This window comes from Phasianus colchicus, chromosome 5 (assembly GCF_987193195.1).
Source record: "Phasianus colchicus chromosome 5, bPhaCol1.hap1.1, whole genome shotgun sequence".
Taxonomy (NCBI): Eukaryota; Metazoa; Chordata; class Aves; order Galliformes; family Phasianidae; genus Phasianus; species Phasianus colchicus.
The window spans coordinates 53,695,206-53,711,704 of NC_143440.1; the positions used below are offsets into that span (position 1 = coordinate 53,695,206).

At 45.7% G+C, this 16,499-nt stretch overlaps 1 long non-coding RNA gene across 2 annotated transcripts in view; it reads right to left on the reverse strand.

The window, feature by feature from the left end:
• Positions 1-10,651: 10,651 nt before the first annotated feature.
• Positions 10,652-16,499, reverse strand: part of LOC149917933 (uncharacterized) — a 43,242-nt gene continuing 37,394 nt past the window's right edge. For both annotated transcript variants that reach the window (XR_016467363.1, XR_016467362.1), the window contains exon 3: positions 10,652-11,895. This is a non-coding gene — a long non-coding RNA (uncharacterized LOC149917933). The remainder of the gene's footprint in view (positions 11,896-16,499) is intronic.

Consider the following 16,499-nt stretch of genomic DNA (forward strand, 5'->3'; position numbering starts at 1 on the left):
ACCAAATCACCAAAGAGAAAACTCAACCATTTCCCCAGGATGTGTGACTTGGACAGGAGTCAGGTGGGCCTGATCACACTATGAACAAATGAGAGGGAGGGCATCCAGCAAGAGCAGCCAGGTGGGTTCATACATTCCTATGGAGACTTTGTACTGCCCTTTATCCCTTCTTGCTAGTAAAGCCCTGTAACCAGCAGCAGTTTGGAGCATTACACAATAAGCACTCAGAATGGTGACAGAAGGAGAGCAGCTTGATCAGAGCCTGCTGCTGCCACTAATCTGCCTGCTGCAACTTCTGTTGTTGCTATTTTGGCTGCTGCTTTTTCCATATTGTCTTCTGCAGCATGTTCAGGAAAGCTGGGCTATTGATCCTAAACTCAGCTGTACCAAACTCCAGCAAAGAGCGGGGAGATGTCAGAACAGCATTTAAGTGGTAAAAAATTATGGCCAGAGATCCCACCTTGGTTGGTATTATTCAGGACAAACTAGATCTGCAGGGTCTGTTGTTGTTGTTGTTGTTGCCCAGAGAGGTAGTGGATGCTCCAGGGATGTCCCTGGAGACACCCAAAGTCAGGCTGGATGGGTCTCTGAGCACATGATGGAGTTATGGATGTCCCTGTGCATTGCAGGGGGGTTGGATCAGAGGGTCTTTAAGGGTAGCTTCCAACTCAAATGATCCTATGATTCTATAATATAATGTGGTTTCCGCATAACTAAACCAAAGGAGGTATGTGGAGTTCAGGGCACTACCTTACTGTCCAGCCCTGAGGAGCTGTGCAGGGATCAAAGACCTTGCTGCCTTCTCCAGTTGTCAGTAGAGACCATTCCTTATGCTGAGCTTGTAAAGAGATACCATTGTAAATCCAGGAGCAAATTTGTAACCTGAAGTTAGCCCTGTGTCTTTCTTTCAAAAACAGAAAGGCCTATGCTTTGGGATTATACACTTCAGACCACCCCCAAATCAGCAAGGTCCTCCAAGACCACCACGTGTGAAAGTGCTACAGCTGGTTTTCTCCTGTGTTGTGTTTTTTTAATCTCATCCATCATATTTTCTTGCAAAAGACCTACCTCCTCCTCCCCCTCCCCCGGTGACCCCCAAAGATTCCCTTCAGAAAACCCACATGAGCAACATGCACATCTGCTCTTAAGCCACAGTCATCTGTTGTTCCCTGCAAGGCCACTGCATGCATGGGGCCATTGTGTGAAGCAGCAGGCCTTGTTTTGGTGCCAGGAGCCTGCACTGCACCATGCAAGGAAGCTGTGCAGCTCTCAGGCTCCTCCACAAACACAGTAGGGACAAAGCCCCAAAGGATGCAGCAGGGACAAATTCCAACCTGGGAGAAAGCCCTGTAAGAACCATGACAACAGGGTAGAACAGCCCAGCAGCAATGGGATGTGGTATCCTGCCAAACTGGGACCGGGAGCAGAGATGCACCAGCCTTTGCTTTAACACAGTTCTCACAGCTTGGGCCTGAGGAAGCAAACAGGAGCTGCCAAGGAGCTGTGGAACTGGGAAGGAGGAGGTTTTGCAGAATGGATGTCTAAATTTACAGGAAAGAGGGCAGAGTTCCAAAAGTGTATTGACAGTTAAATATCATTTTCCTCAGTTAATTAGTTTCGTAGCTACTGTTAACAATATATCAAGTGAACTGAAAACTTTGCCAGCTACGCTGGGAAATGCACTGAAAATTTTTTCGACCCAGCATTCTCATATTGCCAAGTTTGGATGGTAGGATTCTAGGAGCTTGTGGAGTTTGTCTCAAGCCTCTCCTCTCCCGGATCCTTCCAAGCTGATCTGCACTCCATGTAAAAGAGTGCAGAGTTCTGTACCTATGTGAGCTGTGTGGTTTGTAAAACAATGTAAACTTGAGATCATGGCAAGGCCTTTCAGGTGAGCAAGGTGTGACACAGCTCAGTCTCATAAGATGACCCAAATGGTGCCATCCAAAACCATTAGTCACTTGTGAAAAACTTGGCTTGCATAGATGGCTTTGTCAGAGTTTTGCATTGAAAGGGACCCATAAGGATCATTGAATACATGCCCTGGCTCTACAGCACCACCCAAATCCAAACTCTGTGTCTCAGAGCAGTGTCCCAGCACTCCCTGAGCTCAGGGCCATACTCACTGCTCTGGGCAGCCTGTTCCATGCCCACCACTCTTTGGTGAAGAACCTTTTCATAATATCCAACCTGAAGAAGCATTAGGCACAGAGCTAAGAGAAAAAAAAGAAAGAAAGGAAAAAAAAAAGAACAACAACTAGTGGAGGATAGGTCAAGTATAACCTTCACTCCTGTAACTAATTGGTACATCTCACTCAGCACTAACACTGGACAATTATTCCACAAATGTCATTTTCCTTTCCCCACCTTCCTGCCTGTCAGTTCCCAGCCACCTGCAGAGGGGAAGCAGTGGCACACCATATGGCTATCGCTGCTGTGCGCTGCTGCACATCAGCTGTGCAATGAATCCAGCCTCAGGGTTTTTTCCAGCAGAACTCTGATTGCTTCTTTCACAACCTCAGAGCACATCTTGGGTTTCACTGCTGCCACTTGCCTCCAGATCTGTAAGGGAAGTGCTTGCTGTAACAGATGAGCAAGGAGACCAGGCAGTTGATAGGGTGTGATTGTGGTGATTTCCAGTAGCCTGCTTTGCCTGGAGCTTTCAGTTCTTCTGCCTGTCCATTTTCAGACTTTCTTCATATGTCAGGATGCTCAGCATGGACTTGGGACTGGAGCATCACCTCCCTCCCAACAGAGGTGATGCTGTGGATGCTGTGATGCTGTGGACACCCACTCTGGGACCCTCCCTGTTTCATAAACAAGCAGTTATTTGTCTTTTTTTCAGTGCTTGGACTCAGGAAAACCTTTTTTTTCTACTACTCTTTGGGAGAAAGAATTCCATGGGGATGCCTGTGCCAAACCCAACCTGTGGGCTTCAAACAATAAAACAAGCATCACTGGGCAGCAAAGCCCAGCAAAAGCAACCCAGCAAGGAGAAAAATGCTTGGGGAAGCCTTCTGGCACTGCAGCACCATGGAGGACCTCAGGGTGTCCTGTGGCAGCTCATGCTGCAGGGGTGGCCAACAGAAGTCAACCCTCCCATCCTACCTCTGGACCTGCTCACCACACCAGGGTGCAATTTAACACTGGATTCCATAGTTCTTGAGATGCCTGTGAGGCAGAGCAGAGGAGGGGGGCAGGGGGTTTCCCAACGCTAATTATCACACAGTCTTTAGCCAGAGCAGCACCCCCTGCCAAGGGATTAGGCAAAGCATTGTTTCTCCCTCAATAAATCTCTACAACAAACACCTAATTCTCCAGGCGCTGTGTAGAAAAATTAATCCTGATCCCTCCCTTCCTTCTTTGTTCTCAGGCTAGGATGTTTCCCTGCATTGATCCCCCTGGACATAGCAGTGATGCTCCAAGGTGTGCAGGTGGGATGGTGGAAATCAGAAAGAGACTGGGATGGGGACAGGGACTGTGCTCCTCCAGTTTACCCAGACACATCTCAGCAGAGGCCAGGACTCCACACTGTTTCTGTCTCCCTGGGTGCAGCAAGGCAATGGGGAGGCTGTTTCTACCTCCAAGTGGTGTCATTGATGGCTCTTTGCTAATTAGCTGCTGAGCTTGTTCTAATAGCTCAAAAATGCCTTCTGGCTGGACATAGCAGCTGTGGTGGAAATTTCAGCAGAAGGAGAAATTCTTGGCTGGTCTCAGAGGAACCTAAAAAGATGCTGTAAGATGTGACAGCAGGGTGAGGTGCTCCTGCTGGCCACTGGGATATTTCTGGCAGAGCAGGCTCCTGGCAGGAGATAGGAGCAGCATGTCAGGGCAGAGCCAAGTGCCTCTGTACGCATGGGACCTCAGGAGCCTCCTTCATTATATCATCTTGTCAAGTCCTGGAAGGAAAGGGGACAGCAACAACCTCTGCCTTATCCCTAACTCCCACTTTGAGGAGAAGACATGAACTCAGGCTGAGTTTTAATCAGAATGGAGGTGGAGTTCCACAATTTCCCATTAAATGACTGCATTTTCCATACTATCTAGCCTACTGCTGCGTAATTGCTGACGGTTCCCCAAAGATCCCAAACAAATATATCCTCAAAGACACTATTTTTCATTTTGCTGTACTGCCTTCAGCCCAGCCTTCCTGTTCCCATCCTGAACATAGGTCCATGGGGTGCTCCTGGCATTTCTGGACACATTTCAGCCCCCAAAGCAGCAGGAGGACACACCATTCTTGGCCAGAAGCATCCTGACATCATCGGGTGGTGTGGGACACCACATCTTGGCATTGTGGCTTTTATGGAAATGCTTTATTAATAAGGCCCTAACCTTGTTCCAGCATCACCATCTCATGCACCCTTTGAGACACACACGACGCACAGCGATGCTGGAGTCAGCGCACACAGCCCTCCCTCAACAGCACCGGGGCTGTCAATCATTTCACACCTGCTAAGTGGTAGAGTGCTTCTCCCAATTTACTTATCCATCATTTTTATTGAGAAATCTCCTCTAGTCCCACACAGTTATATGAGTTAATGGAACAGTGATTAGGGGATTCTGCTGGAATGAGCTGAGATTTCAGGCATGCTGGTGCAAAGCTGGTATGACACTGTGTCGCTTCCAGCACAGCTGCTCTGAGCAGGATTTGTTCCCTCTGCTGTGAGTTTCTAATCGTTTGCATACTCCTTTGCTTGTTTTTATCATTTAAAAAATATATATCGTTATTATTTTTAAAGCCATCTGGACAATTATTTCTGGGTTGCTTAGCAGGGATGTTACTGTGCCAGTCTGCTCGCACTGCAGAGCTTCTCTTTCCAATTAGCTCTTTTGGTGCCAGCTCGATCCCCACTGAGCTGTGGGGCAGTCACTGCTGCTGACATCCCAGCAAAGGCAGCGAGCAAGCAGCCTCTCAGCCCATGGAAACACCGAGGCACAGAAACTGAGTCATTTAGAGCAATACAAGGGGAAAATTCTTAAAGAAAGAAAAGTGAAGTTCCCCATTGAGTCCTGTTTCTGTAGGTCCCAGAGCACTTAAAACATGTATGAGAGCTTTCACATACCATCTTCTATTAAAAAAGCTTCCAGAGGTTATATCCATGCTCAGCTTCTGAAGTTTAGAGATCTCCTGTGCTTCCTCTGTAAATAAATGTCAGCATCATTCTGGCCTAAACCTACGCCAGGGGGGAGCAAGAGAGACCAAGAGGGGTCTGGGGTGGATGCTGTGCGACTCCAGAGATGTCCTGCATTCAGCCTTAGTGCATGAATCTGCAGCCGATGGGAAAGCTAAAGCAAGGTAAGCTTTAGCTAATGTAGCAGATATTACAAATGTGTGTGTTGAAAGGCACTGAGGGACATTCTCAGCTCATCAAACCTCGTGTTAATGGAAGCTCAATAAATGCGCACTCATCAAGAAGGGAATAGAGCATCACGCTGATGTCCTTAATCAGACACAACCCAGCAAAAGTACTGGCAGCAAGGTATATCACATGTCCATGTTCTGTACAGAAAACAGAATCATGGAATCGTTGGAGTTGGAAGGGACTCTTAAAGGCCATCTGGTCCAACGCCCCTGCAACAAGCAGGGACACTCACAGCTCCGTCAGGTGCTCAGAGCCCCATCCAGCCTGACCTTGGGTGTCTGCAGGGGTGAGGCATCCACAACCTCTCTGGATAACCTGTTCCACCTGCTGTTAGTTTCAAATTGCACTCCCATCTCTCTGGCCAGTTTGAGGCTAGGATTTTGCCTTGGAGGTGACGAAGGAAACATCAGGACCCAGCAAGCAATCTGCAGGTCCCCTCCCATGCCCTCTCTGCCATCACATTGCCCTGTCTGTGCTATAGCAGATGTTCAAGCTGGCTATTCGCCTACTTGTCTATAGAGAGAAGCCACACTTCAACAGTGAGCTCTTCCCATCCACTACAATCTCTCTCAAATGTGCCTCAAACCATGATCTGCTTCTCCATGTGTCTTTGACAGTCAAGTGTCTTGTTTAGCACATAAACATCACAAAGCTCCAGGAACCAAACTCTTTTAAAATGACAATTGATTAAACATTCAAGCTATATAAAGTACTGAAGTATTGTAAATACATTTTAAGGCGGGTGGGGGGGTGAAAAAATCTTTGAAATTCACTTTTAGCTTTCTTTTCAATTATTTATCACAGAATCTAAACCCATTAAAGTCAGGCTTAATGGGCTTGTTTATATATTACAGAAAACATTCTGCTTTTAATTGCCTGCTGAAAGGCTCTTGCACTCTGTCTCAGCTCTGCAGCAGTACTTAACCGGAAGGCAGAAGCCCAGTGAGGCAGGCAGTGGGCAACCTCCCCCCCTGCACACCATCCTGGGATGCTGAGTGTGGATGAGACCCTTCCCAAGAGACCAATCTGTCCCTTCAGAGACCTTCTGCTGCTGAAAACAGCCAGCTCTCCTCCCTGATTGGGCACTACAGAAGGGGACCAGGTCGACTTGATGATATTCCATCCCATTTTGCTGTAGACTCATTTCCTCCACAATATCATATCCATAACTATTCCCAAGGTGCAGAATTGCTTTGCTCATAGTTTTTCTTCCCAGCATTCCTCTTTTTTTCTGTCTCTTCACTTGCTGGAAATGATCAAAATTGTTTCCATGAGAACTGACACAACTGAAGTCCCATGCCACTTAAGAGCTGGAGACCTCCCAGCCCCATGGCATTATTCTTTGGTGGATCAGTCACTGGCTGTGCCCTGCTTAACCAGCTGCATTGGGCTTGCAGAGCTAGGCTGAAGGGCACAACTGAAAAAGGTGCATCCTTCCAATGGGGAAATGAGAATATACCTCATCTTCAGCAGCAGCTCCCTGAGAACTTCGAAGAGAACAGGTTTGTCCTGCTGGCATACATCAGTGAGACTCTAGAAAAGCTTAAATAATCTGTGTGGGTTGGGAACATTACTGCTGGGAGCTCTGAGCAAAGGAAAAAAAGAATGAAACTACAAGAAAAGAGAAAAGGGCAAAAGAAAAAGGGAAGGAGAAAGGAAAAACTATGAAACGCACACAACCTGGGGCAGAAATAGTTCACATCACCCCATAGGTTGTTCTGTGTGAGGACTACAAGTGAACATCAGCACTCCTGCACAGGCTGCATGGCTATTTCAGCCCCTAGATTGTCTGGAGAACCTTCCCTGTGGCCTCCCTTCAGATGGCAGCACTGAAAAGAGAGAGGGCTTCTTTCTGCAGATGGGTACCAAGCGCAGGAACAGCGATCATCATCTGTCATTACTGGTATTAAAATAATTTGACCGTACAAAAATAAAAGCATACATCATGAGAAAAAAAAACACCAACTTTGGCATTTCTTATTTTTAAATCCCTTCCAGCTCCAGTGACCGGTACAAAGATGGAGGAGCAAGTTCTCTGAACTCATTTCGGAGAAACAGTTCCAATTCCTTCGGAAGCTTGATCCTCAAGTACCTTCAGTTTGGAAGAAAAGAAGAGTTGATGTCATAATGACTTCTGAATTTTGTGCTGAAATTACATTTTTGGCGCCGTTAAATCCCACTGTGTGCTATGGAGGATATAATGTAGTACTCATCAGAGGCAGGCAGTAGTGAGGTTTACTGGCACTAAAATCAATAGGCACTGAATAAAATGGCTCCAAATGATTTAGGATCATGCACACATCTTCTTTTTGTAAGCTTAAAACCATTTGGAGAGGCATTAATTCATTAAAGGCCTCTTGAAGAATGTCATCATACTGTGTAGTCTGGGCCTGTGCACATCAAGAGCATCATAGATTGTGGCTTTTATTAAGAAGGCTGGAGAATGTAATTCTTCCTGGAGTACAACAGGCTTTAAAACACAGTGCACTTTGAGATCAAAACAATGTTTATAGCATTGTAGTTACTAAATATTTTAACATGTACAATATAAAACATAATGCATCCTGGAATGTGTGCTTATGCTACTGAAGTAGCCTCAAGACTTGTCAGATCCATTACAAACCACCATGTAGAGTATTTTATTTGTTTCCATTTCCTCCTTTTCCTTTCTTTTTTTCTTTATTGACTGTATGACATTATCATTTATTTCTATTTTTACCCAAAGCTCAATGCCTTTCCTCTCAAACATGTGATTCACATGCCTGCCCTTTGAATATGGGCAACTATATTTTCATGACAACAACGAGGTTAAATCCCTTCCTGAGAGATACAGTATGACTCCATTAAAAGGAATGTAGTCTGTGAGTAACTGGGATTCCATGATCACAGAATCATCATGAAGTTGAGCTGGAAGGCACCCTTAAAGTCCATCTGGTCCAACTTCCCTGCAGTGAACAGGGACACCCACAGTTCCATCAGGTGCTCAGAGCCCCATCCAGCCTGACCTTGGGTGTCTCCAGAGATGGGGCATCCACCACACTGCCTCACCCTACACGAGCTCACAGCTTGAAGTGTAACTGACACAGAAGACATAAGTCAGAGCATTTCACTCCAGACATACTGGTTGATGGGAATCATGGAATCACAGAATATCCCAAGTTGGGACGGACTCACAAGGATCGACTCCAACTTCTGGCTCCACAGAGGACCACCCAAAATCCAAACCCTGTGTCTGAGAGCATTGTTCAAATGCTCTTTGAATACCAGCAGCTCAGGGGCATGCCCACAGCTCTGGGGAGCCTGTTCCATTCCCACTGCCCTCTGGTGAAGAACCCTTCCCTGATACTCAACCTCCCTTCAGCCTTCTCTTCTTTGGGCTGAACAAACAAAGAGACTTCGGGTAACTCAGTGATTCTAACACAGGCTGTGATCATGGAGCCACTCTTAACACTGCATCTCCTGTTTCATTGCTTCAGAGCAGTGTGATGGGCTACGGTGCATGTGCTGTGGGAGATGCACAGCAGATGCTGCATGTACATGCTGTGCGTGATCCAGAGGAGCTGGGTAGCAGTGGCAGTGAGACTGTAGCCAGCCCTCCCTCAGGATATGTGTCAATGCATCCCAGCAGCTTTCTGTGTAAGAGAGCCCTTTTGATATAGGGGATCTCTTCCTGGGGGTAGGATTTCATGTGCAGGAAAGGACAGCCCCATTCCTATCCCCTGCCTGCCAAACCACAACAGAGCAGCTGACCATTGGTTTAAACACTTAAAAATCAGACCCTTCCTTCAAAACAGATGTGGCTTCCCAGTCTCAGAATTAGCTACAGGCAGCTCAGGGCTGTGGAGCTTTTGAAGTTCACAATGCTCTCGATACGGAGAGGGAGGGCTGGTTTCCTGGGGCTGAGTGCTGTGCTCGGCTGGGACACAGCTGGCTTTGCACCACCCTGCAAACATCCCATTCTACAACAGTTAACAGGATAGCTTAGGAAAATGGAGGGCGTGTATGCAGTTACTTACGGCTGTAAATAAAACATTATGGGGCATTGAATTACATTGGCCGCCTCCTTTCTGCCCAGCCCTGATGCACAGGAATGATGGGCATGAGCACAACGCGGTGTGGTCAGGCAAATCTGACAGCAGGCATGATTCTCCATGGTCAACCTGAGCTGGTTCCCAGGCTGGCATTTTCCATTTGACTTCACAGAGGAGGTTATTTTGTTCCTTAACACTTGGAAATTTGGCACAAGGACAACAAAATGAACTAGATTTGACCAGGGAGGGTGGGTAAAATTGGCATGTGCTATTTTATCCCCATATGTTTAATAGGGTCTTCTCCTGAAGATTTTGACAGAAGTGGGATGGATTTTCCTCCTGCTGCCAGACAGAGACCTACGTTTAAAAAAAAATAAATTAAAAATGGACACTTTATCTCAATTCCATTTTGCAAAGATGTTTTCAGGGATCATTCTTTACTCTTCCTCACACCAAAAAATACAAGAAAACTCCAAAGCTGACCCAAGAATACATCTTTATACCTGATCCACTAAGGCCTGAGTTAGTCGGTCTTGCACCACATCCAACCACCCCTGCAAGCAGCCTGACTGCAATGGCCAGGTTCTGCTGCCTTTGCAAGGAGTGAAGGGTCCACACAGAAGCACAGGGAATGTGAACAGAGAATCACAGTCATAGTATATCCTGAGTTGGAAGGGACCCACTGAGGATTATTGAGTCCAACTCCTGGCTGCACACAGGACCACCATATGACTAAGAACATTGCCCAGATGCTTCTTGAACTCTTGCAACCTTGGCGCAGTGACCACTGCTGTGGGAAACCTGTTCAATGCTCCACCTTTTTTTTACCCAACCTGAAAGAGAAATCACAACTGAAGAATCTTGCAGGTGAAGGAGGAGGCAATGAGAAGAAAGGCTGGTTATCTTTGTGAGAAATTCCTGGGCATATTCCAGCAACTGAAGTTCAAAGAAAATTACATTATTTGAGAAAGCTTTGAAAATATTCATTGAAAGTTACAAAAAAACTGCTACTCAAATTCCAGGGCTTTCCCTCCATTAATTGGAATGCAAAACAGGTTTCACCTGTCCTGATTTTTCCACCATTTTTACCTGTTAGCAAAAGAACATCCTCCATGGAATAAGCTTCAACATATCCACAACCAAAGAAGAGTTGAAACTTTGGGATTTATTTCATAAATATTAATATTTACATATCTAATACAATCCCTTTTTACAGAGTTTATATTCAGGTGCCTGAATTCTGAGGCAGAAAAGCACCACTGTTTCCTTTTCATATCAGTCTGATGTGGGACAGCACTGTGTTCCCATGGGGTGAAAGCTCCCAGCTTCCACCACATTTAGCAGAAGACACAGTGTCTTCTGACAAAATTAAAAGCCATTGCATGGGTTGGGTGCGTGGTGGGGTGGGCTGGTACAGAGGTCTGCAGGATAATGACTGGTGACATGCAGCTGTTCAAGATGCTGAAATAGAAGGGTACCCTACAGAAGTGCCTGTCATCCTTAGTGCACCTCCTTCCCATGCATCAAAGAGGCTGGGGCTCAAGCCTCTTGGAAATGGATGGTATTTGTGTGCTGAATATTTGCTGTGTGATAACAGGTTCATCACTGACAGGGACAGCCTTTGTGTGGAGCATCACAGCAGGGCAGATGCAGGGGAAGTCCTGTTCTGCCGTTCCCTGGTATGTGCTGGCTCTACCTGGCCAAGGTGGAAGGTATCCTCCTGGCATCACTGCAGCACTCACATGGCAGTGGTGGGATGCCCTGTCAAACCACATGGAGCTAGGAAACTGAGCAATGTGTTTTACCTTTTCTCACTGCTGGTTTTCAGAGTGGTGCCCAGAATGATGCATGCAACAAAGCATCTGTTTTAGAACATTTTCCTCTGGGTATTTATCCCAGCCATCAGCTGACCTTTAAACCAGTTCTAGTGCAGGATCCTTCCTGCAACTGCCTATCATCCATGTCTACTGCCTCCCAGGACCGGAGCATCCCTATGAGCATAGCTAGATCTTAAGCACAGGTTAAATCCCAGGGAGCATCAGCACGAGCAAGCATCAGCTCTGCCACGGGATGCTCCTTGTGGAAAAGAAGCCGCGCCACAGTGTGTCATCCCATCTCCAGGGAAATGCAAAGCAATCAAGCCATTAAGAATATATTTCAATCTCTTCATAGCAGGTGTGAGACACCATTCTCCGGCTGCTGACAGGAAATGTGTGTGCAATTCTCCGAGGTACCAGGCTCAGAACGTGCTTCTTAAGGGTTTTGCTGCTTAAAAAATTCTGCAAAGTGCAAATGGCTCTCATAAAATCAGATAGTAAATTGTCTTCTCTGTTTGTCCTGAAAGTGCTCAGCCAGCTGGGTCTTTACTGCACATCGGTGCCATTCAGGAAGCACAGCACACAGCCGTGCCAAAACCATGTGTGGAGCATCAAATCTGGGTTCAGAGTTCGTCTTGGGAGGCTGTTCCAAAGAGAAAACTGAGTTCAAAGTCCTGCAGGCTGTGAATAAATGAAAAGAAGAAATCAGCATTTCCACAGCGGCTGTGTAACAGCTTTCCCTTCACCTTCCTCTGCCATCCTGCCATGGGATGAACCAGCACAGCATAAACCAGCAGGCATAAACCAACAGCCTCCCAGTCAGGTAGACACTGCAGCACTCCCTTCTGCTATTCAGCATAGGGAAAAAAAAAATAGGAAAAGCAAAGTCAGGCAGAGCTAAGGAGGATTTTAAAGCCTATTTGCCCTCCTGGTCCCAGAATAAAGGTGATTACATAACAAAAGCTCCACAGAGGGACACAGCAGACATGTGCATGGTCACTGTGGGAGAGGGGCTTTGGCCATGTGCTGTCCGAGTTGGCCCCAAGCTCTGCTCCACTCCAAAAGCACTGTTGGCCATGGTGGGACCCTGGTGGGGGCACATCCCCATCAATAGGGGCTGTCAGCACCGGTGATGGAGGTGCTTTTTTAGGGAGCCATGACCAAGGAGCTGGCCCCACACGAGCATCTGTTGAAGCCTTGGACATATGGAGCTTTTATTCCTCCTTGTGGAGGCACGAGCGCTTTCCCCACCTTCTGCCATCCTCCCATTGTGCAAGGGGCTGTGAGAGGCTCCGGGGACAGCTGCTGCCTCAAAGCTGCCTCCTTGGGGGATGCTACAAAGGGCCCTGTCCCCATGTCCCCTGGTTGAGTCATTCCCATCAATCAAAGGGGCTCGGTGAGCCGGGGGGTGGCTGACACCTCGCCTCTGGTTACCAGGGGACATGGAAAGGATAACGTATTTTTCTTATTTTTTCTTTTGTAAAAGGGAAAAAAGAATGTTCAGGAAAAAGAAAAAAAAAAAGCTGGTACGCTGCACCTTCTATGAAAGGGAAAACTATCCTCTGAATTTCTGTAAATTTTAAAAGATGGATATTTAAAGATGTGGAGGAAAAAAGTAGTCATTCAGAGCTAATTATACAGCTGTTGAAAAGCCCAGTAAATATGTTACTCAGGGATATATAATACCTTTGATGTAGTTGTAATCCGACTGAAGTTATTAAAGGTTTTCACAGCTGCAAAGCAATCCAGCTTAGGAAGGTTTTTTTTTTATCTTTTTTTTTTTTTGGTAATTTGCAGAAGCAGAAAAGAAACTCTGCTGCCAAAGCAAAATGAAGATCCTCATATAAACACGGTAGCACAGCCTAAGAAAAATTACACCAATGCTGAATAGCATTAACCTGTCCCAAAGCTTAAAAGAGTTTACGGGATAATAAACAGCACCAGTAACTCCAAAGGGGCTAAATTTCACAAAGGCTCTTCTTTAAAACAATTAAAGCTTTAAATAAAAGCGTGACTTTGCAGTTGGGAATTTCCTATTCCCTTCAAACCCACAAGGAGTATAAGCTATAAATGCTCTGAAAGAAAAAATACATAGTGGGGCATGAAATACAGGAGGCTGCTAGTAAAACTCCAACATGTTCATTTAAATTGATCATGGAAGCAATAATATCACTGGGCTTTGTAAATGGATGGGTTAAGAGCTGAAACTTTATTGCTGTTTTCATTCCCCAGGGCCCTGTGGTAAAACAAGTCTCCGCACAAGATCTCCAGGCACTGAATGAATTATTCACTCAGTTATGGGTCATTAAATGAGGCTGAGCAAGGGCCAGTGTCCATTATTACATTGTGGTGTATGAAAAAAAAGACTCATTTTGTGGAGATTGGCATGGGCATACTCTCAGCATCCTCAGTCATTTCTGCCATGGCTTCTTCTGAACTTCTCTGGCAGAGCAGGGAGCTGTGAAACAGCAGCACAGCTGCACTAAATACAGCAAAGGAGGTTTGAGGTTAAAACCACAGGTGAAGACAGGAAATGCTAAGTGCATTCAGATGCTAATTGCAAAAGTGTCTATGGCAGTTCAAGCTGTTACTGTCCTGCAGCTGCTTTTTGTCATCCTCCAGCTGAAGGCTGCATCCCCCAATGTGTTCTTGATTTTGTTTTAGAGAAATCTGCTCAAGGTTTTAGTCACAGAATCACAGAATGGCTGAAATTGGACCTCTTGGAGGTCACCTGGCCCAATTTCCATGGTCAAGCAAGGACACCTAGAGCAGATTGCCTAGGACCAAATCACCTTTAGCAACATTTGGTAGGACGAGAAACAGCCTTGAGTTGTGCCAGGGGAGGTTCAGGTTGGATATCAGAAACTTCTCAGATAGAAAGGTGAGGGACTGGCACAACTGCCCAGGGAGGTGGTGGGTCACTGTCCCTGGAGGTGTTCAAGAGCTGTGGAGATGTGGCACTGAGGGATGTGTCCAGTGGGCATGGTGGGGGTGGGTTGGACTAGATCATCTCAGTAGTTTTGGCTTCAAACCTTAATGATTTTATGATGATTCTATGATTATTTTTTAAAATAATTTCTAAGCCAATTTCAAAATAGATTAAAGTAAGCTTCCTCTGAGAATGAGGTTTCCCCATACAACCCATCACTGTCCATTAATGAAGGTGGGGTAACTTTTCTCCTCTGTTCAGAAGTTCTGAAATACAATTTTGCCTTTGCTCTCATTTTTGCCTTGAAAAGAAGATCTTTTTTAGGAGGTCAGGAAAAGAGTGAAGTTGCTGTTATCTAAGTAGTCCACGCCTGTGGTGAGAGACAGGATTTACATACACTGATCTCTGGGACTGGCAAGCTGGAGTAGCCCCTAATCCAGCACTATCTTGTATGATCAGAGGCAGATTTGTCAACGTGTCCCTGTTTGCACACCATCTCCGGAGGGATGATTCAGCCAGACTTTTACATTAAAAAGGACAAAATTCAGTTCAAACTTTAAGGCCTTTTCAATCAAATAAATGGCTGGATTTTTGCTGACCTAGGCATTTTGGTAATTATCTTGATTTCTTCGTGTTGTTTTAGTAGGAAAAAGAAACCTCTAACATTTTTAATTGACATTTAGTAAGTGAAAAATGATGGTTTTTCAGTTGAGATGACCTTCTGCTTAGAAATTTAAAAGAAAAACACTTCACAAATCCTCAAAAACAAACCAAAAAAGCAGGGAGTCCTGACTGCTTTCCTCCTACTCTTTCAGAGCTGTCTGAAAAGCAATAGGAAAAAAGAGGGGGAAAGAAAAAAAGAAAAGGTTATTATCACGGCCACATTTCTTGCTGCTTACTCAAGCAAAATTCCCAATAGTTCAAATCTCAAGGCCTCCTTTTAGTTTTCAATCAGACAAAGAGGCATTGCATCCATTGAAGCTAATGAGAAAGCATGCAAGGTATGAGTGAAAATTGAGAAAGGACTTCAGGATTTATGTTAATGACTTTAAAAGACTGTATCCTGACTAAGGAGGGATTTCTAATGAAATGTAAGCTCAAGATGTAGTAAATGCAATTTAGTTTGTAATATTGCTTTTCTCAGTCCTACTTTTTATAATGTTATTGTTGAGCTTGACCAACACAGCTGGTCTCGAGGGGTGAGGAGGCAATAGCTATTCTCTAACACAGTCTTTCATTTTTGAGCCCTCAGTTCAAGCCCTTCAGGACACTAATTATCCAAAGCTGCTATCATCTGACAGCTGTCGATGGCCTCTGTGAAGTGAGGTGATTGAGACAGCAGTGGTCCCAGTAGTTGAGTGTAGGTGAGCACTGTGTAGACATGACCACCGTTTGCCTGGTAGTTTTGTTGGCAGCTTCAGAAAAACAACTCAACCATTTATGGAAACAAACCTGTCTTCTTCCTAGCAGGAAACACTTCAGTTCTAAGAGAAAGGGTTGAATCACTGATCAGAATGTTCCTCCGATGATAGTGCTGGTAGATCACTGAAGAGCACATCCCTCTGATGTTAACACTGCAGGGCAACCTTGGTGATATTCACACTCCAGAGATGTCACCTGGACACACTTCAGGGACACCGACTTCAGGCAGGAAGGTTAATTCTCTAATCAGCACGCTAAGGGACAATGGGTGGAGATGGTGTTGCAGACCCATTATGTTCACCTGGGCCTTTGTGTAGGACACTGACCCATTTAGCCTTCTGTGTCCCAATTAACTAATAGTCAGGTACATATCTCAATAGGCACACAACAAACTTTATACTCCTTCTACTCACTCCTTCTGCTAAAATATAGAAGGTTTGTTCTGCAATGGATAGGGAATATCATGGTCCTACCACCAGGCGCCAGTTTCAGAGAGAAAGAAGCTGCAAGTATCGCTGCATTTTAACCACTCATTGCCAAAATTACTCTACATATCACTTTTCATACTTCATGATCAGCTAGAAATAGATTCAGCAGATTCCCTACACCAAAGCTGGTGTAAGGTGTAGGGTGGTAAGGCCCTGGCACAGCTGCCCAGAAAAGCTGTGGATGCCCCATCCCTGGAGACATTTAAGGCCAAGTTGGATGGGGCCCTGGGCAGCCTGATCTGGTGGAGGGCAACAGCAGAAGGGTTGGAATGAGATGATCTTTAAGATCCCTCCCAGTGCAAGTCATTTTATGATTAGCTCTATGTTCATGTGGATGTAGATGGCTCCTGCTCCAGCTTAGCAAGAGCACAATGGTAGATGAGGCTATTCAGCTTGCTCAGTGTCACCAGGTGCTTGGCCATCCCTGAAGAGACAATGGGCTGAAC